The sequence below is a fragment of the Pristiophorus japonicus genome, chromosome 17 (assembly GCF_044704955.1).
Source record: "Pristiophorus japonicus isolate sPriJap1 chromosome 17, sPriJap1.hap1, whole genome shotgun sequence".
Taxonomy (NCBI): domain Eukaryota; kingdom Metazoa; phylum Chordata; class Chondrichthyes; family Pristiophoridae; genus Pristiophorus; species Pristiophorus japonicus.
In genome coordinates, this window is record NC_091993.1 from 79,082,418 (window position 1) to 79,105,238 (window position 22,821).

A 22,821-nucleotide genomic window follows, 5' to 3' on the forward strand; every position below is an offset into this window, starting at 1 on the left:
TACGCAAGGTTTTTCTGAGCGTACAAAAATCTTCACTTACTCCATTCTAAGTTTGTTTGGAGTAAGTTTTCACTGCCTAAACTTTCAAAACAGGTGTAAGTGGCCGGACACGCCCTCTTTTGGGGAAAAAAAATTCTGTTCCAAAGTGAAACTGTTCTAACTGACTAGAACTGGAGCAAAATAAATGCTGAGAATTGCAATTTCTAAGATACTCCATTCTAAACCAGTTGCTCCAAAAAAACAGGAGCAACTCAGACCGAAACTTGGTCCCAATGTGTTGCCTCCTAACTCTTCAGCCATAAGTAAACACGATAACTGTTGGAAAGCAGAAAGAGAGGAAAGATTTTTTTCTAAAATCTGAATGGCTCTTGTGCATTTTTATGGATCACATGATTGCCGTTGCTCCATAGTTACTGTGTGATGAATTGAATAACCTATAATGTCAATAATTTATCTTTGTGCAGTGCCATTTTACTGGAGAATGGATTTCGTCACCTCGGCTGGAATTTATTTCTATACTTTGATGTGATTTTAAAGTATAGAGATAATTACAAAATCTGATTGGTGTATCACTCAAAAATAGCTGTGTCGAGTTCAGTACATAAGAGCTCCAGTATTCTTGTTGTTTATGCTTTGGGTGGGTTGAGCTGCAGTACAAAAAATATTGCTTTTGGTCTGAGTGGACTAAACATGGTGAACAAATGATATAACTGTCAGATGCAGCAGGTGAAAGAAGTGCTTTAATCCTCCCCAAGTTAAAGGATTTAATCGGTTGTTAAGCGCGTTAGCTGGAGTTACATCAACACACAGAGGGCCCAAGTTTCGAGCCGCGCCTAGAACGGCGCAGTCCCGACCTGGACGCCCGTTTTTTGTGCCACAAAGTGCGCCTAAGAAAAACTTCCAGATTCTCCACCTCCCTGCAGGTCAGCACGAGCTGTAGGGGGCGGAGCCAGGTCCCTACGCTGAAAGCAGTGCCGGGACCTCTGCACATGTGCGCTACTGTGGCCGCGCATGTGCAGTAGCTCCAGGCGCCCAAAACTGTGTGGGAGGGGCCCGAAGCACGCAGCCCCGAGCCCTGGCCGAATGGCCTCACTGGGGCTGTGTGAATAAGGCTCCTCCCACGGCCAGCTCCTGCTTCCGACCCGACTCGACTCGACTCCCGCTTCCCGCCTCCGGACTGGACCCGACACTGACCTGACTCCCCCTGCCCCCGCCTCCGGACCCGACACCAACCCGACTCCCGCATCCCCCCCCTGCCCCTGCCTCCGGACCGGACCCGACACCGACCTAACTCCCGCTTCACCCCCCCTGCTCCCGACCTGACCCGACTCCCGCTTCCCCCCCGCCCCCGCCTCCGGACCGGACCCGACACCGACCCCGACCCGACTCCCGTTCTCCCCACCCCGCCCTGCCCCCGGACTGGATCCGACCTGACCTCCCTCCCCCCGACCTGACCCCCCCTCTCCCTCCCTCCCCCGACCCGAACCGAACCGACCTCCCTCCCACCACCCCCTGACCCGCGCTCCCCCCGACCCGACCCAATGCCACCTACCTGTAAATCTGGTGCTGGTGACGGGCCCTGCCCGAAGTCTCGGGCCGGCCCGTTCAGCCTCCCTCCCCCTTCTCCTTTCCCCCTCCCCCCCTCCCCACCGCCCCCCAATCTCCTTCCCCCCCCCAATCTCCTTCCTTCCTTCCCCCCCCCCTCCAATCTCCTTCCTTCCTTCCTTCCTTCCTTCCCCCCCCCCTCCAATCTCCATCCTTCCTTCCCCCCCCTCCAATCTCCTTCCTTCCTTCTCCCCCCCCCCCCCCTCCCCAATCTGCTTCCTTCCTTCTCCCCCCCCCAATCTCCTTCCCCCCCCAATCTCCTTCCCCCCCCAATCTCCTTCCCCCCCCAATCTCCTTTCTTCCCCGCCCCCAATCTCCTTTCTTCCCCGCCCCCAATCTCCTTTCTTCCCTCCCCCCAATCTCCTTTCTTCCCTCCCCCCAATCTCCTTTCTTCCCCCCCCCCAATCTCCTTTCTTCCCCCCCCCCCCAATCTCCTTTCTTCCCCCCCCGAATCTCCTTTCTCTTCCCCCCCCCCCCTCCCAATCTCCTTTCTCCCCCCCCCAATCTCCTTCCCCCCCAATCTCCTTCCCCCCAATCTCCTTCCCCCCCCAATCTCCCTTCCCCCCCAATCTCCCTTCCCCCCAATCTCCTTCCCCCCCAATCTCCTTCCCCCCCCAATCTCCTTCCCCCCCCCAATCTCCTTCCCCCCCCCCAATCTCCTTCCCCCCCCCCAATCTCCTTCCCCCCCCCAATCTCCTCCCCCCCCCCCCCCAATCTCCTTCCCCCCCCAATCTCCTTCCCCCCCCAATCTCCTCCCTCCCCCCCCAATCTCCTTCCCCCCCCAATCTCCTTTCCCCCCCCCCAATCTCCTTTCCCCCCCCCCAATCTCCTTTCCCCCCCCCCAATCTCCTTTCCCCCCCCCCCCCAATCTCCTTTCCCCCCCCCCAATCTCCTCCCCCCCCCTTTATCCCCTTCTTCCCCCATCCCTCCCCCCGCTGTCTGAAACACAGACACTGACAGACAGAGAATGAGAGACACACACAGACAGACAGAGAGATAGAGACACTGACAGAGACACTGGGGGGGGGGGGGCATCCCAGCACGCTGTTGGAGGGCTCCTGGTGCTGCAGTCGGTAAGTAGAAAATGTTTTACTTATTGATTTTTTTTTGATTTTATTGGTTGATTTATTGATGTATTTATCATTTATTATTGATGATGGCTCTTTATTTGTAAAACTGAAGTGTTTAATGTTTGTAAACTTCCCTTTAAACCCCCCCGCACCATTCCCTATGCCTGATTTGTAACCTACGCCTGATTTTCTAAAGTGTAGACAAAGTTTTTTCGAGCGTACAAAAATCTTCACTTACTCCATTCTAAGTTAGTTTGGAGTAAGTTTTCACTGACGAAACTTTGAAAACAGGTATAAGTGGCCGGACACGCCCCCTTTTGAAAAAAAAATTCTGTTCCAAAGTGAAACTGTTCTAACTGACTAGAACTGGAGCAAACTAAATGACGAGAATTCCGATTTCTAAGATACTCCGTTCTACACCAGTTGCTCCTAAAAATCAGGAGCAAATCATGTGGAAACTTGGGTCCTAAAACTCTGCAGGATGGCACTTTAGAGGTGTGTACATTTTTGATACGAATCACTGAAGATATCTGCATTTTAAAGTTACTGGGTTGGGGAAAACACTTTTGTTAATTCCTCTAGATGCTAGGACTGAAGATTTGTTTCGCCTCTTTTTTTCTCCTTCCCCATCCCAACCATCATCATCATCTCAAAAAAGCTGACCTGTGTTGGTATGAGATTCTTTTGCCACAGCTGCTGGTATTTTGCCCAAGTGGCCAATCCTCATGTGGAAACTTTGACAGTGAGTGTGAGTTGACAGGCTACATGAATTTAGAAGGCATCACACACATAGTATGCTCTCCCAATATCTGCTTATGCAGACTTCCCAGTAGGGGTCAGTAGATAGCGATCAGAAGCAGGACCCCGGCTGTTTTCTTTTCCTTTTTCCATAGCTCAGGTGTACTGAGACCACCTCCAACTTCCCTATCGCTGCCTCAGCTGAGATCAGCTCACTCAGTGCAGCTGAAGTATGGAAGCTGGGACCTTCCTGATCTGCATCACACTGCTTCATACATTAACACCTGAGCCACCAGGGAGCAGATAGTCATTTTGTTATTTACCAATATTTTTTTTGAATGTGTAAGGCAGTATTCCAACCCAAGAATGATGCATTGATGGAATGGAGTGACGTTAGTCTGGAAGGACAGTCTGCAAATACTGTCCCTGTTGTGTTGTTATACTTTTATGTACAACTGCATAGATATGGATTCAACACAGTGCACAATGTTAGACCATCTTACTCCAATGTCTGTAAGTCTTAAAATCCTTTTGATATTCATTCAGTGTCACCGATGTTTCTGCAGAGCAGTGGCACACTATCCAGCACCAACACAGACTAACAAATAAGGTCTTATGGTATATACTGGATGAGGAGCAAAGGTGTGTTTTTTTAATAATTTAGTTCATAAAATGTCAAACTTCTTTCAATAAATGCCTAGTTACAAATCTTTTCATAGCTTGGTTTATCTGACAGCCTTTTTATAATTTCTTCACTCGTTCCTTTATCTGCCTGCTGCAGATTACAATGCCAATGTTCCAATCTTTCCTATTCCACACAAAATAGACAACCCTCATTTTACAAGTTAAAAGTAAAATATACACTTGGATGTTCAGGATTTTCAAATGGAGCTTATGGTGTTTTCACAAGTAGCGACGCCAGCATTTCTGAAGTTAGAGGTTTACAAAATCCTGACTGCTTTCCGAAAGCCACATATAAGGTGAGTTTAACCAATAGCTCAGCCCAACCAGACAAATATGGTAACTTTTTTTAAAGAAGGGCAAGAATGCTTTTGCCTATTTTCTTTAAAGGTTCCCCATGGCACATGTCAAGATCCAGTCAAGATGGGGGAAGGTGACCTGTTCATAGTGCTACGGTATATAGTAGATGGTTGTAGGTGTGAGTCCAAGTTTGATTCAATCCCCCTCTGCATGTCCTCAGATTTGTAAAATGGCAATTCCAATACTAGTTCGTGGAATAAAAAATTGCATTTATTGAGCACCTTGTCATGTCTGTCAAATATTTGAAAGGGCTTCATGTACAATGAATTAATTTGAAGTGTAATGCCTGTTATGTAGGCAAAGACCTGCAGTGTGATCTGAAATATCTGCAGATTGTACACTGTGCCTGCAAACCAAGTTGCATAGATAAAAGGGTCATGTGCTGCAAGATATAAAAATTCTTTGTGCATGTCTGTCCCGATCAACTTTTAACCTAACATTTATCGTCTGGGTAGTCATGCTGTTGTATATCACATGCAGGATGTTGCATTGAAATTCACGTTTCTGTCCCCTTGCTGCATATTTTATTTTATAAATAAATGTGTGGTGCTGCACAACAAGAATAAAGGCAGTGAATTTTTCTTTAATTATAATAGTCAAATCCTGCCCAAAGCCATTGTCTGTTTGCAAAATCGGTGGCAATCTGTTGTTTTTCTCGTTTGCCTTCTCCCTTTCTCTTCCACACCAGGCCATTTTTGCCCAGCTTGTCAAGCACCACAGCAATCGTGGATTTCTCAGCAAGGCAATGGAAAATGAATTGCATTGACCTCTTCACTTGCACTTCCAGTAGCCCTTCTGACTGGCAGCTACCGGTGCATATGTACAAAGCTGTCGATATCCATCGTTATTTGTTCGTCCCTTCAGTTGGTGCCTAAGAAGTGAAGCCTCAGAGGACAGAATGGAGTGAAATGGGAAATAAAAATACAACACTGCTTTTACTTCCAGCCAAGATGATTTAAATATCTCTTTAAATGAGCATTTTGATGGATCTAGATTTTGAAGCCAAGATGGACACTGTAACCACTAATAGTACATCATACATCTTATTAATCGAGGAGCACCTGGTGCTATCATCCACTTCTCTCATGGATAAAATACAAAACTATGGCTTATCTGTATACTAGAAGTCTTTGCCTGTTTTCCTGAGATTTGTCTCACCTGTGTAAAATGTGTTCTTGTCATACATGCGGTTAATGTTGATGGAATCTCAATTGCCCTGATGTAGATAGATTTTCTTAGTTGTGTACAGGCATTGATTAATACCTAGACCTAGTCAGACCTGCGCTGGTGCTTGTTTCAGAAGCATTATCTGCACTGGGCACAGATGGTTAAGATGATTCAGACAGCAGACACGGATGCCCTGCAGGCAACAATGTGTTTAAGCATTAGCTACCCCATGTATAAACTGTTGTAAAATGTGGCATGGTTACTCGGAAGGTACAAATTCTGGGGATCCAGGAATTTTTTACCTAACTCCTTCGTATAATTTGTGTTAGAAAAATAATTTTCCTGCATCTAGAAGCTTTAACAATTAACATACTTGGCATAGCGACAACACTTTTCGTGCCTCTTTCAGACTTCACACTGCAGTCTCCTGATTTTTCCGGTTACAATTTATTTTTAGAAGGTCTTACTCCAAGCTGTCCTCCTTTAATTCACTCATTCCGACCCTTCACTACTGTGTCATTCCTCTTTGTTCCTTTTCCTCTTTCCCCGGTCCATACAGTGAGTTTACACCATAACTAGTTCCTTCAGCTCAGTTATTTAATATGTACCTGCCAAATTAGCTGTTGAACAGAAAATCTAAAAATAAATATTCTATGCACTAAATTCAGTGTATTAGCACACCAAGCCCATTGTTTTATTAGTTACTGGTTTCATGGTGTGATGGGTAGCCGACAGACCTAGTTTACCATCACACCCATGTATTTCTTGAGTTGAGTGTTAAAAGGGTACCAGAAATTAATGCTTGGCTTCTTAATGTAAGGAGAAAGCTTATCCTGCCATTTGCTGTCTCAACATTCAGAAAAAATTACCTCCTTAGATTAAAAAGTTTCCAGGAGGTCCATGCCTGGGCATATGCCTTTGGTAAATAGGTAGAGTTTACCACATCTGGTATGAACCCAAGTGGGAAACCATCTCTAGTAGGTGGTCTCACACCTACCAGCTTCAAGCAATCAGGACCTAATTATCGAGTTACAATTCCACATTCATGTTGCGAATCGAAAGTGATGATATAATGGAACTGTCTGCCAGAGAGAATGGCACCATGTTAAACAAAATGAGCCCTAATCATCAGAAATTAGTCCAAGTTGCTGTATCCCTGTAGAAACATGATTAAGCAATTTTTTCCACTTTTATTTTTTTCTTGCCACTGTTTTACAGAATTCTGTCCCATGGGTCATTACATATACTGGAGTGGTGTTATATTGTCACTAATAGGTTGCAACATTTGATGTGTATCTGATCTTCCTGATGTGCTAAATTTTCTTCTTCACTTTTCTGGTAACAAAAGACATTTAAACAAAAATATCCAGACAGCATTCCTGCCAGTTACTTATGTAAAATCAAATTAAGTTATCTAGCTTAAATTTTCTCCAATTGAATATTGGGAAGACCGAAGCCATTTTCTTTCGATCCCCACTACAAGCTCTATTCTCTAGCCACTGACTCCATCCCTTTCCTCAACTTCTGTCTGAGGCTGAACTAGACTGTTCGCAACTTTGGTGTCATATTTGACCCTGAAATAAGCTTTCGACCACATATCCGCAGCATAATTAAGACTGTCTATTTCCACCTCCAAAACATCGCCCGTCTCTGCCCTTGTTTCAGCTCAGTCGCTGCTGAAGCCCTCATCTATACCTTTGTTGCCTCAAGACTTGACTATTCCAAAACACTCCTGGCTGGCCTCCCACATTCTACCCTACGTAAACTAGAGGTAATCCAAAACTCGGCTGCCCGTGTCCTAACTCTCACCAGGTCCCGCTCATCCCATCACCCCTGTGCTCGCTACATGGACTTCCTGTTAAGCAACGCCTCGATTTCAAAATTCTCATCCTTATTTTCAAATCCCTCCATGGCCTCGCCTCTCCCTATCTCTAATCTCCTCCAGCCCCACAACCCCCTGAGATATCTGCGCTCCTCTCATTCTGCCCTCTTGAGCATCCCTGATTATAATCACTCAATCACTCAACCATTAGTTGCCATATCTTCTGTTACCTAAGCCCCAAGCTCTGGAACTCCCTGCCTAAACCTCTCCGCCTCTCTACCTTTCTTTCCTCCTTCAAGACGTTCCTTAAAACATACTTCTTTGACCAAGCTTTTTGTCACCTGTGCTAATTTCTACTTGTGCAGCTTGGTATCAAATTTTTTATCTCATAATACTCCTGTGAAGCATCTTGGGACGTTTCACTACATTAAAGATGCTATGTAAATACAAGTTGTTGTTACGATAACTTAGAAATGGCCATGCTGTGAATCGGGATGGTTGCCTCCATCATACTTCTCTTACTTTTGCTGTGCTGGAAATAGTTGGACAGGGTGGTACATCGTTTCTCACCCTGCCCCTGTGCACTACATGCACGTTGGTTGCTGTGGTATCTTGCTCAAATGGCCTTTTGTCATGTGTCGGTCTAGATAGTGATGAAGGAGGTGATGGTGGGCAAAATAATTGTTTGGTGAATGGGCACATCACAGTCGAGCCCAATAACTATTTTTAACCAATGGGGTTTGCTGGATTGCAGTCAGAAGCAAGAATTGTGGCTGATTTACTTGTTTTCCACTTCCTATCATCTTCCCCAAACCCAGATGTGCCCAGGCCAGTTGTGCTATCCCTGGCTGATATCTCCAAACTCAGCACAGACCAGTTATTGAACGTGGGACCTTCTGGTTCAAACAGAAGCATAAAAAGAGCTTACTGTTTATATTATTCTAATGACTGTAATATACCATGAAAGGGAAAGTTAAATGTCAAAGCGGGGCATGTTTTAAACCTGGAAACTGGCAGTTACAAGGGTCAGGTTCAAAAATAATGATTTTTGTGAGCTTTCACTGGAATATTCATGAAATAAACAAGATCCCAAATTTAGCCTAAATAGTCTCATAGAATGTACATATAGAGTCCATCCAAGATCAGTAAATTCTCAGACTGTTGCCCATATTGTTTATAGTTTGCTTCATTTTTTTTAGCTGCCAACAGTGGAATGTCTGTGCATGGTGTAATTCGCTTGCTTAGGGTATATTTAACTTCCAGTTTCTCTACCTTTTACTCTTGTCGTGAGTAAACCTTGCATTCTTCTTGTGGTCAATACCTCATCAAATGGTCCTGGGGTGACAATTTATACAAGTAGAACCAATCACATCACATGAGGTTGGCATAATGGTGCCTACAGAAGTTCGAGTTATGTGTTGGTTCTAATGTGAGTTGTATGTATCTGTTGTAAATTGGAACAAAGAAAAATTGACCAACTTTGTATTTTAAATGCAAGTCCATTCATTAAGTGAGTCTTGGGGCACCCCATTCCATACATCCTCCATTAGCCTGACATAACTCCCCTAACAAGTACCTGTTGTTTTTACCTTTCAGACAATTTTATATCTTGACCCAAATTTTACTCCCATATGGCTTTTGCTTCACCAAACATGTAATCAAAATGTACACCTCCTGAGAACTTGTGTCTATATCCCTTTTAACCTTCAGGCATTCGAAGAATTCACCAATCTAGTGCAGTAATGCTGTGGTACAACAGAAAAATTCTAACATTGTTTAGAATATCAAGAGAAAAGGAGTTGTAATATATACTTTTAAGTGAAAACAGTAATTTATTGGTGCACTGACGTCTTCAATTGCTGTGTTTATTTAATGCTGCATAACAAAGGCCGATGTTAGCTACAACACATGGCTGAGTGTGGGGAGAAAAAGGAATTCAACTTGCACATCTCTTTTGCTTAGCTCCTGAGATTTGATTTATAAAACCACTTTGGTGGAGGTCAGGATTAGATCCTACATGTTGTAAAATTAAATTTTATGTGTTTTGTACAATGAGCAGCCCTTGAAGTGTGTTACAGCAGACTACAAGATTAAAGGCAGATGGAAAAAGTCATTCAGCCTATATAAACTAATTCTCCCAAGAAAACTCCCCCTCCCTATCATACATCCAACTATCTTAAATGATTCCAGTATTTTTGCATCCACTGACACTAAACAGGATGTTAACACAATTAATAAATTAGGATTGTCTGTTTGACTCAACTTTCCTAGTTTAACAATAGTTAGTGTTCTAGATTTACCTCTTCTTTACAGTTTCTTGTATACCTCCTTTGAGATCACCTGCTTTCAACCTTGTAGAACGACAGTTTTTCTGCATGATTCAGCATTGTGACTTTTCCCCTCAAAATTTCCAGGACTTTAAGACCTGCCTTGTGTCTTGATGACCAAAACTATACACAGTACTTGAGATGCAATATGTATGGCTTCAGAATGACATCTGACCTGTACATTACTGATTTTCTTTTTCGCAATTTAGTCAGCATTCTGTTTGCTTCATTGTTTACTGTTCCAGTGACTAGATCATGTTAAATATTTGACTTTAATAAGTGCCAACTTAAAGAAAACTGGCCACTAAAATGGCTTTGATATGAAACAACAAGCAGTTACACTGACTCATAATTTAAGCTGCAGATGTTTCCTACTTGTTTTGGAGGAAATAAGCTATGTCTACATAAAGCCTAACAAATGAGGAACAAGTGTCAAAGGCAGTCGGTTTATTTTCTGGGAGCCGGGGATTGGTCGGAAATTCCTCCTCCTTTCCCATTTACTGTTTTAATGTTGACAGTTTTTATTGGTGCATTTTAGAAATAAACATAGGTCTTTTTTATATTGAAAGCCTTATTCTTTGTAATCTGGGAATTCATTATTTCTCTTTTTAGATGTTATAATTCTCTTTCAGTATTAATGTATATAATGAAAGGGATGAGTTTTGTATCTTTGTAAAAACAAAGAGGGTAATTTCAACTCCCCAGGGCAGGTGGGGGGTTAAAATAAAAAAAACATGAAAACCAACCCCCAAGCTGCCCACTTCCGGTTTTCATAGAATCACAGAAATTTACAGCACGGAAGGGGGCCATTTTGGCCCATTGTATCCACAACAGCCGACAAACAGCTATCCAGCCTTATCCCACTTTCCAACTCTAGATCCGTAGCCTTATAGGTTATGTTTAAGTGCATATTCAAGTACTTTTTAAATGCGGTGAGGGGTTTCTGCCTCTACCATCTTTTCAGGCAGTGAGCTACAGACCCCCCACCACCCACTGGGTGAAAAAAATTCCCCTCAAATCCCCCGAAACCTTCTACCAATTACTTTCAATCTATGCCCCCTGGTTATTGACCCCTCTGCTAAGGGAAATAGGTCCTTCCTAGATCTAGGCTCCTCGTAATTTTATACATCTCAGTGAGGTCTCCCCTCAGCCTCCTCTGTTCCAAAAACACAAACCCAGCCTATCCAATTGATATGTCCTTACTTTTCAGTATAAATGCACACAAGGCCCATACTTGAGAGAAGGTCACTCTGTGACCAGTTACCTTTTATTACCAAGACCTCAAGTGATGAAGGTGGGTGGAGCTTCCCCTTTTATACCTGAAAGTCCAGGTTAGGAATGTCTCCCACAAGTTCACCCATTGTGGTCAATGTTCTCAAGGTGTACAACTTAGGTCAGCTTATACATGGGTTACAATGATAGTTGAATACATGACATCACTTCCCCCCCCCCCCCAAAGTCTTATTGGGATCACAGGTTAAGTCTCTCTGGTGGTTTACGCTCCCTTGTAGAGCACCTGAGTTGGGGCTCTGGTTGTTGGCGCTGGCCTGAGTGTCTGCTGTTTGAGGTGCCTCGGGCCTGTCCGGTCTGCCCACAGTGACTGAGCTCTCCTCCACTTGGTTCCGGTGTTCGGTCACCTGTGGTGGAGTAAACTCTACGTCGTGTTCTTCCTCTGCTTCTTCGATGGGGCTGCTGAACCTCCTTTTAGTTTGATCCACGTGTTTGCGGCAGATTTATCCATTGGTAAGTTTAACTACCAAAACCCGATTCCCCTCTTTGTCAATCACAGTGCCTGCAAGCCATTTGGGCCCTGCAGCATAATTAAGGACAAAAACAGGGTCATTGACATCAATACATCGCGCCCTCGTATTCCTGTCATGGTAGTCAAATTGTGACTGACGTCTGCTCTCAACAATTTCTTTCATAGTAGGTTGTATAAGGGATAACCTGGTTTTGAGCATCCTTTTCATTAGCAGCTCTGAGGGTGGAACTCCTGTGAGCGAGTGTGGTCGGGATCTATTGGCCAACAGGAGATGTGGCTTTGTAGGGAACCCCCTTGGATTCTGAGCATCCCCTGTTTGATTATCTGCACTGCTCGTTCCGCCTGGCCGTTTGAGGCTGGCTTGAACGGTGCCGTTCTGACATGGTTGATTCCATTGCCTGCCATGAAGTCCTGGAATTCAGTGCTTGTGAAGCGTGGGCCATTGTCACTGACCAAGACATCCGGTAGACCATGGGCATCGAACATTGCCCGTAGACTGTGGCAGAAGATGTGCTTGAATTTAAAATGGCACACTCAATCCATTTGCAGTAGGCGTCCACTACAACCAAAAATATTTTTCCCATGAAAGGACCTGCGTAGTCCACATGGATGCGTGACCATGGCTTGGCGGGCCAGGACCAGGGGCTAAGGGGGGCTTCCCTGGGTGCGTTGCCCAGCTGAGCACACGTGTTGCACCTGTGAACACAAAGTTGCAGGTCTGCATCTATCCCTGGCAACCAAATGTGTGACCTGGCAATTGCCTTCATCATGACAATGCCCGGGTGCTCATTGTGAAGTTCTCTGATAAACACCTCTCTGCCCATCTGGGGCATGACTACTCGGTTTCCCCACAGTAGGCAATTGGCCTAAATTGAGAGTTTATCCTTGCTCCTATGAAACGGTTTAAATTCCTCAGGGCATGCTCTGTACGTGGCTGCCCAGTCCCCATTCAGGACACATTTCTTAACTAAAGACAGTAGTGGGTCTTTATTTGTCCAGACTTTAATCTGACGGGCTGTCACAGGTGAGCCTTCGCTTTTGAAAGTTAACAGCCATGACCATCTCCGCATCATGCTCAGTTGCCCCTTCAGTAGTGGCTAGTGGGAGCCTGCTGAGTGCATCGGCGCAGTTTTCAGTGCCTGGTCTGTGCCGAATTGTGTAGTCATAGGCGGCTAACGTAAGTGCCCACCTCTGCGTGCAGGCCGATGCAATCGCATTTATGGCCTTGTTGTCGGCCAAAAGGGATGTTAGGGGTTTGTGATCTGTCCCCAGCTCAAATTTCTTGCCAAACAGGTACTGGTGCATTTTTTTTTACTGCATATACACATGCTAGCGCTTCCTTTTCTATCATCCCGTAGCCCCTTTCTGCTTGGGACAGACTTCTGGAGGCATCAGCTACTGGCTGTAACTGATCATTGGCATTCACATGCTGCAGCACACACCCGACCCCATAGGACAATGCATCGCACGTTAAAACCAGTTTCTTACACGGGTTGTATAACATTAACAGTTTGTTAGAGCATGCAATTTGTTATGCTCAATCAAAAGCCCTTTCCTGGCTGTCCCCCCAGACCCAATCACGACCTTTGCGTAGGAGCACGTGTAGCGGCTCTAACAGCGTGCTCAATTTGGGAAGAAAGTTACCAAAATAGTTCAGGAGCCCCAGGAACGAACGCAGCTCCGTCGTGTTACGGGGTCTGGGTGCTCTCTGGATTGCTTCCATTTTGGACGCAGTAGGTCTGATCCCGTCTGCTGCTACCCTCCCCAGGAATTCTACCACTGGAGCTAAGAAGATACACTTCGCCTTTTTCAGTCGCAGCCCTACCCAGTCCAGTCTGCGTAGCACCTCCTCCAGGTTGTGGAGGTGTTCTTCAGTATCGCGACCCGTGATGAGGATGTCGTCTTGAAAAACCATCGTCCTTGGAATCGACTTGAGGAGACTTTCCATATTTCGCTGAAAGATCGCGGCGGCCGAACGAATCCCGAACGGACAAGCAATCCCTTGTGTGTCGTGATGGTGGTCAGCTTCTTCGACTCACTTGCCAGCTCCTGGGTCATGTAAGCTGAGGTCAGGTCCAATTTTGAAAAAAGTTTGCCACCGGATAGCGTCGCAAAGAGGTCCTCCGCTCTCAGTAGCGGGTACTGGTCTTGGAGTGACACCCGATTGATGGTGGCCTTGTAATCGCCACATATCCTGACCGAACCATCCGCCTTGAGCACCGGCACGATCGGGCTCGTCCAGTCACTGAATTCGACTGGCGAGATGATGCCTTCCCTCAGCAGGCGGTCCAATTCACATTCTATCTTTTCCCGGATCACGTACGGCACCGCTCTGGCCTTGTGGTGTACTGGCCTGGTGTCTGGGTTTATGTGAATCACTACCTTGGCCCCCATGAAAGTGCCGATGCCGGTTGAAATAATGAGTCAAATTTGTCCAGGACCTGTGAGCATGATACTCGCTCCACAGAAGAAATTGCATTGACATTGCCCCATTTCCAGTTCATGACAGCAAGCCAACTCCTCCCCAGTAGTGCGGGACCATCCCCCAGGACAATCCAGAGTGGCAACCTGTTCTCCGAATCTTTGTGGGTCATGACTACCATGGCACTGCCTAGCACCGGAATGATCTCCTTTGTATATATCCGTAGCTGTGCGTCAATCTGCAATAATTTTAGCCTCCTGGCCATGGACACCCACAACCTTTCGAACTGTTTGATACTCATCAAGGACTGGCTGGCCCCAATGTCTAGCTCCATTAATACTGGGATGCCATTGAGGAGCACTTTCATCATTATCGGTGGCGTCCTGGTATATGAACTGTATATGTGCTCCACATGAACTCGCTGAACTTCAGCTTCCAGCGATTTTCCCCCAGTATTCATTTGGCCTCGTAGGGCTTACATTGGATCCGTCCTCCTCATCAAAACTTTGCTGTAGCCTCTCAATAAAGTCGTCCCAATCATCACCAACACAGTACCTCTCTTCTGTGCTGCTAGTGGCCATGCTTGCGTGGTTTAAATCCCAGTTTCTCATCGCCAATGATATGTCCTTACTATACAGTATAAATGCACACGAGGCCCATACTTGAGAGGTGGTCACTCTGTGACCAGTTACCTTTATTGCCAAGATCTCAAGTGATGAAGGTGGGTGGAGCTTCCCCGTTTATACCTGAAAGTCCAGGTTAGGAGTGTCTCACACAAGTTCACCCCCTTGTGGTCAATGTTCTCAAGGTGTACAACTTAGGTCAGCTTATACATGGGTTACAGTGATAGTTGAATACATGACACCAATCTTTCCTCCTTAATAAAATTTTCCAGTCCAGGCAACATCCTCGTAAATCTCCTCTGTACCCTCGAGTGCAATTACATCTTTCCTGTAATGTGGTGACCAGAACTGCACGCAGTACTCTAGCTGTGGTCTAACTAGTGTTTTATACAGTTCAAGCATAACCTCCCTGCTCTTGTATTCTATGCCCCAACTAATGAAGGCAAGTATTCCGTATGCCTTCTTAGCCACCTTATCTACCTGGCCTGCTACCTTCAGAGATCTGTGGACTTGCATCCAAGGTCCCTTTGTTCCTCTACACCACAGTTCTCAGTGTCCTACCATTTAATGTTTATTCCCTTGCCTTGTTAGCCCTCCCCAAATGCATTACCTCACACTTCTCCGGATTGAATTCCATTTGCCACTGTTCTGCCACCTGACCAGTTCATTGATATCTTGCTGCAATCTACAGCTTTCTTCTTCATTATCAACCACACAGCCAATTTTTGTATCATCTGCAAACTTCTTAATCATACTCCCTACATTCAAGTCTAAATCATTGATATATACCACAAAAAGTAAGGGACCTAGTACTGAGCCCTGCTGAACCCCACTGGAAACATCCTTCCAGTCACAAAAACATCCATCAACCATTATCCTTTGCTTCCTGCCTCTGAGCCAATTTTGGATCCAACTTGCCACTTTGCCTTGGATCCCATGGGCTTTTACTTTCGTGACCAGTCTGTCATGTGGGACCTTCTCAAAAGCCTTGCTAAAATACACTAACCGAAGCATATCGGGGAGCAGGTGACCATCCTGCTGTCAGTGGTGGGTTGGATAGTAAAATCTTTTAAGGAGGTTGGGTCCCTCCAATTTAACTCCAGTTTTATTTTTAACACCTGCAACATGGGATTCCCAGACTTCGGAAATCCCGGCAGATGAAAAGGCTGGACCAGTGAGGTAAGTGCCTTTATTGCACTGCTTGTGGATCTGATGGAGCAGGTTTGCTTTGCCAGCCCACCAAGTTTGCCTTTTAAAACGCCGTAATCTGCCCCCCCACCCGCTGCGATGTTGGAATTAGCTGACATCCGCTCCCTGGCTACTATTCAGCCAGCCTGGCAATCTGGCTGACTGTCAGCTCGGAAACCTGTTGATAGAATTAAAAACGGGTCCTACCGGAAATTCATCAGGATCTGCGGGAAATCCATACTTCTGGGTTTACTGGTCAAAAATTCGCCCCCCCCCCCCCCCCCTCGCTCTGAATTATTCAGGCCCAAAATGTCAAATAGCCAATAGGAGATTTGAAGCTGATCTTTCTTATGATCAGATCATTCTAGTTTTTGCCATATGAAATAAATTCTAAATTATACACCCATTGTCCCCACCAACCCCTGCTCAGATGACATCTCGCCGTACAGTTCCAGAAAGGTCTCGGAGCATGCTCACTCAGGAAGTGAAGAATTTGTGCATTTGAAAATTGTGCACCTTGGTTAATGGTAAACACTTTGGGAGTTAAATTGGATCGGCCTTAAAAATGAGTGTGGGGATCGCCATTAGCCTGCGCCCGTTCAGTGTAATGCAAGCAGCACGCCAACTTCATACTATCTACTCCTTATAATGATTTCTGTGTGTAGCCAGCACTAACCACACTGTTCATTAGCTGTATGTATCAGCACGGGACCCAATATCATTACTTCCTAGCACTACTTAAAGCTAACCTACATTGCTTAAAGCTGGCCTCCATCTCTTAATGAGAGGGTGCATTGTGGCTGCTGGGATCATTGGGAATAGTGCTGTGTAACAATCAGCAATAGCTGAGCATGGGAGAGAGCATGCAGCAAGGTTTTCGGACGCTGCACTGGAGGTATTGGTGGAGGAAGTGGAAAAGAGGAGCGTTGTCCTATATCCATTGGGTCAGGCGGCCCTCCAGACACGAGATGAGAAGTCAGTGGAAACAGATAGCCATGGAGGTCACTGCTAGGAATTTAGCCCCAAGGACCTAAATGCAGTGCACAAGAAATTGAATGACCTCACGTGAGTGGTTAAGGTCAGTGAATGCATCTTCAAATACCATATCCCACTAACTGCACCACTAGCCTCAGCCACTGCTGAATTCATCATACCCCATCATTCACTTAACAATATTCTATATATCTATCAGGACTCATTCCTAACATTTATATGCTTCATCTCATCCTCGCATGTAGCATTGTTGCAAGCCTCATACCAACATCTCACACCTTGCACACACTATAGGCTATTCAGCCATGACAGACTCATCACCCAAACAATACTCACTGATGCACTTCTCCCTCTCTTGCTGGAAAAGGTGTCTCCCAACCGGAGGCAGCAGGTACTCAACTGGAGGGGGCAAGGCACGCCTGCATATTCTAACCCCATGGTGGAGATGGTTCTGGAGATAATTGGAGCAGCTATTGCTGAGGCTGTGCCCATTGCCGGGGCAGATTCCACTGAAGATGATATCCTTATACCTAATATATCCTTATACCTAATCCTCCTCCTCACATCCCACTGCCCCCCCACCCACACCATCCCACAGTCTTTTCTGACTTGCAAGCTGCAGATCTTGTAAAGATGCACTTGATGAACATGCGTTAACTCCTTTACCAATATGGTGCCCGGCTTGCTTTGCGTCAGGTGCATGCGCATGCAATGGGCGCCATTTTGGAACCCTGGGGCGCTGAGCCCAATGTCGCACCCTTTTACTTCTCAATTGACTGACTTTTTCCATTTTTTAAAATTTAAAAATGGTGACATTTGGATTTTCTAAGGACCATCACTCCTCCCTCCAAAATAGTTAACTCAACAGTCACTTCCTTCTATTTCCCAGTTTAGTCATTCTCTGCCCTTGCAGTCCTCTATTTCAATTTGGTCCTTTTTAACCTATTTTCCCTTTTACCGCCTCCCCCATGCCTCAGCTCTTATCTCAGTGCCACATTGGATATTTTTGTATGCCTCATGGTGCCTCTCCCAGATCTTATTGGTGCTGCTTCAGATGATTGAACACTGCTGCAATGTGCAGGCAGGAATGAGAGAAGACTGTAAATCATGAAATAATAGTAATGTAATAAGTGAAGATAGACCGTGTTGAAAAATCTTGTAACTTTGAATGTTCACTGCAGGCCTTGTGGACCTGTCAGTCCTGTTTTTAATAAGTAGTAACACTGCATTTGTAAGCAGTTGTTCCAGAAGCCAGTTAATTTAAAAATATAAGACACGAGTGATGGAGTGTATTTGGCACAAGTACAATTGAGGAAGGCATTGAAATATATCAAACAATAGCATATATGTTGAGAATTCAAATCAGTGTTTTCTTTCGCCTCTTCCCTTCCCCTCTTTGTATGGCAGAAGTGATGAAAGTGTGCTGAAGATGTTGGAATGGAAGTAATGCTGTTGAGAAGAATAGTGGCAGTGTTGAGAGAAATAGCAGCTTTTGGAAATGCAGTGATTGTGCTCTTTGGGAAGGATGTGATAGAGAGCAGTGTGCAAATGTTGACAGTACTTCAATCTCTTTTTTTTTCCCCTTCTTTGGTTTTAGTGGATCTACTGAAATCCAGGTCTGGATTGTGCAATCCAGCCTGACTGACAGGATCAGGAACTTTTTTTCTCAACTGATTGTAAGGACCCTATTTTAAGTCGTTTTGGCTGACCCCACATTATTTAGTGGGACAGAGCATAAAAGTTCTTGATTTGTCAACAAACTGGTAATCATCTTGAGGCCAGAAAGATTACTGGTATGGAAAAAAGCCAGCCCTGATGCTGTTGGGAATCTATATCACGAGACTGATGGAGCAGTGAGTGAGTTGGGATGCTATAAGGGGAGTTGTTGATATAACGATGCTGCTGCCACTGTAGACCGTGATTGTGCTACCAATCCCAATATGGCTGTAATGGTGGGTGCCCAGTCATTTAAAAAGCAGATGTGAATAACCAATAGGCAATTTATTGGCTGCTCACATAGGCTGGCCAGTAGAATGGTCTAATTTTGTGCCATTTTCAATGAAGTGCAGGAACAGTATACAGGTGATAGAAGATGAATGCAATGTTCGGACTGCAAATAGGTGGGCGGAAGGAGCAGAAAAACCTGCAGGAAGAATGCCTGCAGCAAGAGAGAAAAGCAAGTCGGATTTTTGAGAATGTATGCGGTCATTGAGAAAAGTAAACAGAGTATTGTATAGAGCATTCAAATTAATGCCTTAATCTTCAATCTCTCTGTTGCTTTTTCTTTATTTATTCTATTAAATTAAATAAAAATGAGCATATGGAGTTTTCTTCTTGTGTATCTGAGAGTGACCCTCCAGCAACTTGCTGTTTGGGGTCATGGTTTTTAACCAGAAGATAGTGAGTACTCGTGAGTGAAGGTGCTACTTGGTGTAGCAACAACCAATACAGACCAGGAGGTCCCTGTTTGATCTCCATTCTCTGTTAAGTTAGCTGATTTCTGCCTTTTTAAGTTGCTATTGTTGGTTTCAATGACCTCACATTAAGCCTTTTCTAGCCGTAGTTTGTCTTAGTGTGAATTTATCCACTAATTTCCATGCTCTCTCCAGTTCTGAGATATGTTCTGGATGTCCAAAATCCCTGGATTTTGCTTTCGATAAGCCAGTGGGACTGGGCTAAGCTGAATCTTCTGGGACACATCAGACTGCCCCCCACCCACCCTCCCATCATGAATGTGGGATATGGCTAAATGCTCAGGGACAAATGGCTCACCCAAAATGATTTTTAAGCCAAACAAATGTAAAGTAATGTTAGGGAAAATTACACACAATGTTCTGTGCAGTGCCCACCGGTCAACAGACGGCATTCAATCACACGATAGACCCTATACGTTTGCATTAAGAGACACCTGGGTCTGAAGTGTAGCTCAAAAGGCATATTAGCAGCCTGAGGAATTCTGTCTGCCGATCTTTCACATGCTGGACCTGTGGACAGCAGACTTTTCCAGGGCAAAAACCTTGGTTTCACACCAGGGTTATGTAAAGGATGTTCCTGCTGGTACTCTGTATGATACAGTGGTTATTACTGGATTGGAACATTACTGTCATTGATGTGAGGAATGTACAGTTAATTCTTTCAAAGCTACTTCACTGTGAGCTTCCTGGGGATTACACCATGCTAAAGCTTCATTGAGGTAAAGTACAAGTTCCTATTAAGGTAGTAAAGAGGAGTAGGTTGTGGTCTTTAGACTACTGGTAACCAAAATAAGCACCATTTAAAAAAAAAAAAAAATACTGTTTCATGTCTTTCATTCATGAACAACCGTGACTAGTAATATTTGTCCCCAAATCCCCTATTATTAGCCTTTCTTGATGGCCCAATGAGCTTATCTGGTGAGTAGCTGAGCTACATGAAACAGGAAAGCTCCAGGTTTCATCTCCGATCAATGCCGAGTTAGCTGATCTCATCTGAGCAGCAGTAAAGGTATCCCAGTAGATCTTGGATACTGGCCACTCATTCTGTATTTGATTGCTATCCAGTGACCCATGCTGATAGTATATGTCATTGTAGGATGTCAGCGGATGGCCAAGGATAAAGTGGTTCAGCAGAGGAGCTCCCGGGGGCGATCTTGGAAGAGACGCTTGGTCACTCGACCAGGAAACACCAGGGCTAGTTTGACAAGAACGACCAGGAGATGCAGGAGCTAATTAGCCGCAAGCGCAAAGCATTTCTGAGTTTAAAACAGCAACCCAACATGAGAGCAAGAAAGCAGCTCGATAGACGGCTGAAGGCTGAGGTCCAACAAAAAATTTGCGACCTTAAAAACAGATGGTGGGTGGAGAAAGCACAGGAGATCCAGCAGTTAGCCGACAAACACGACGTGCGTGGATTCTTCAGCGCAGTCAAGACCACCTACAGCCCAAGCACCCAAGGCCCTACCCCACTGCTGGCTAAGAACAGTGAGGTACTCATCAAGGAGAGAGAGGCAGTCCGTGCCCGCTGGAAGGAGCATTTTGAAGATCTCCTTAACCGAGACTCTGTCTTTGACACGAGTATCCTTGACTCCATCCCGCAGCATGCTATCCGCCACCATCTCAGCACAACCCCAGCCCAGCACGAGGTAGAAAAGGCCATCCATCAGCTGAAGAATAACAAGGCAACAGGAGCAGATGGAATTCCCGCCGAAACACTAAAGCATGGCGGAGAAGCACTATTAGCACGAATACGTGACCTCATTTCTCTTATCTGGAAGGAGGAGAACATGCCAGGAGATCTCAGGGACGCCGTAATCGTGACCATCTTCAAAAAAGGGGACAAGTCCGACTGCAGTAACTACAGAAGAATCTCCCTGCTGTCTGCCACAGGGAAAGTCATCGCAAGAATCCTTCTCAATTGTCTTCTCCCTGTGGCTGAAGAGCTCCGCCCAGAGTCGTAATGTGGATTCCATCCACTAAGGGGTACAACGGACATGATCTTCACCGCGCGACAACTACAAGAGAAATGCAGGGATTAGCACCAACCCTTGTTACATGGCCTTCTTAGACCTCACAAAGGCCTTTGATACTGTCAACCGTGAGGGATTATGGAGCGTCCTCCTCCGTTTCGGCTGCCCTCAAAGGTTTGTCACCATCCTCTGTCTGCTCCACGGTGACATGCAAGCCATGATCCTGACCAATGGACCCACTGCAGACGGACCGGGGTCAAGCAAGGCTGCGTCTGTTCTCGCTCAGGCCAACATCCCAAGCATCGAAGCATTGACCACGCTCGATCAGCTCCATTGGGCGGGCCATATCGTCTGCATGCCCGACACAAGTCTCCCAAAGCAAGTGCTCTATGTGGTACTTCGACACGGCAAGTGAGCCCTGGGTGGGCAGAGGAAACGCTTCAAGGACACCCTCGAAGCCTCCTTGATAAAGTGCAACATCCTCACCGGCATCTGGGAATCCCTGGCCCCCGACGCCCCCCCATCCCCCCGCCCCCCCGCCCCCCCCAAAGTGGAGGAAGAGCATCCGGGAGGGCGCTGACCACTTCAAGTCCCATCGCCGAGAGCAAGCAGAAACCAAGTGTAGGCAGCGGAAGGAACATGCGACAAACCAGGCTCCCCACCCACCCTGTCCTTCAACCACTGTCTGCCCCGCCTGTGACAGAGACTGTAGGTCCCGCATTGGACTCTCCAGTCACCTGAGAACTTACATTTACAGTGGAAGCAAGTCATCCTCGACTCCGAGGGATTGCCTATGATTATGATGCATGTTGTTTGATTTTGGGCAAGGATAGAATTGATTTGAGCCAAAGTGATGCTCCCCGGGGTCAAATAACTTGGCAGCACAATATTGGACAGAATGCTTTCTGTGGAACCACATTAAACACTGTAAAGAGTCAACACTTTCAGGATGCAAGGGAAAAAAAAAACATTTGTGGGGTGGGAGAGGTAAAGGAGATACTTCAAGCCCTTTCTATTGCAGGTTAGAACCGCTGCGCAGAATCAAAGAATTTCACCTTTCAATTTTTTTTTGTGGGGGGGGCTACAGTTGAATATTATAAATTCCCAATTACTGTTAGACGTAGAGAAGATGTTTCCACTTGTGGGGGAGACCAAAACTAGGGGCCATAAATATATGTTCTGAAGAAGGGTCATTAACCTGAAACATTAACTCTGTTTCTCTCTCCATAAATGCTGACTGACCCACTGAGTATTTCTAGCATTTTCTGTTTTTAATTCAGATTCCAGCATCTGCAGTATTTTGCTTTTGCCATAAATATAAGCTAGACACTAATAAATTAAATAGGGGATTCAGGAAAAACTTCTTTATCCAGGGAGTGGTTAGTATGTGGGTATCACAAGGAGTAGGCAAATAGCATAGATGTGTTTAAGAGAAACACATAATGTGGGGAGCTCCGCCTCTCTACCACTCTTTCCTCCTTTAAGATGCTCCTTAAAACCTAGCTCTTTGACCAAGCTTTTCGTCATCTGTAATTTCTTCTTGTGTGGCTCGGTGTCGAATTTATTTTTTTGGTCTTATAATACTCCTGTGAAACGCCTTGGGACGTTTTACTACGTTA

General features: G+C 45.4%; 1 protein-coding gene across 7 annotated transcripts in view; it reads left to right on the forward strand.

The window, feature by feature from the left end:
* Nucleotides 1–22,821, forward strand: part of pacsin1b (protein kinase C and casein kinase substrate in neurons 1b) — a 406,522-nt gene that overhangs the window by 131,044 nt on the left and 252,657 nt on the right. The gene's annotated exons all lie outside the window — the stretch shown is intronic.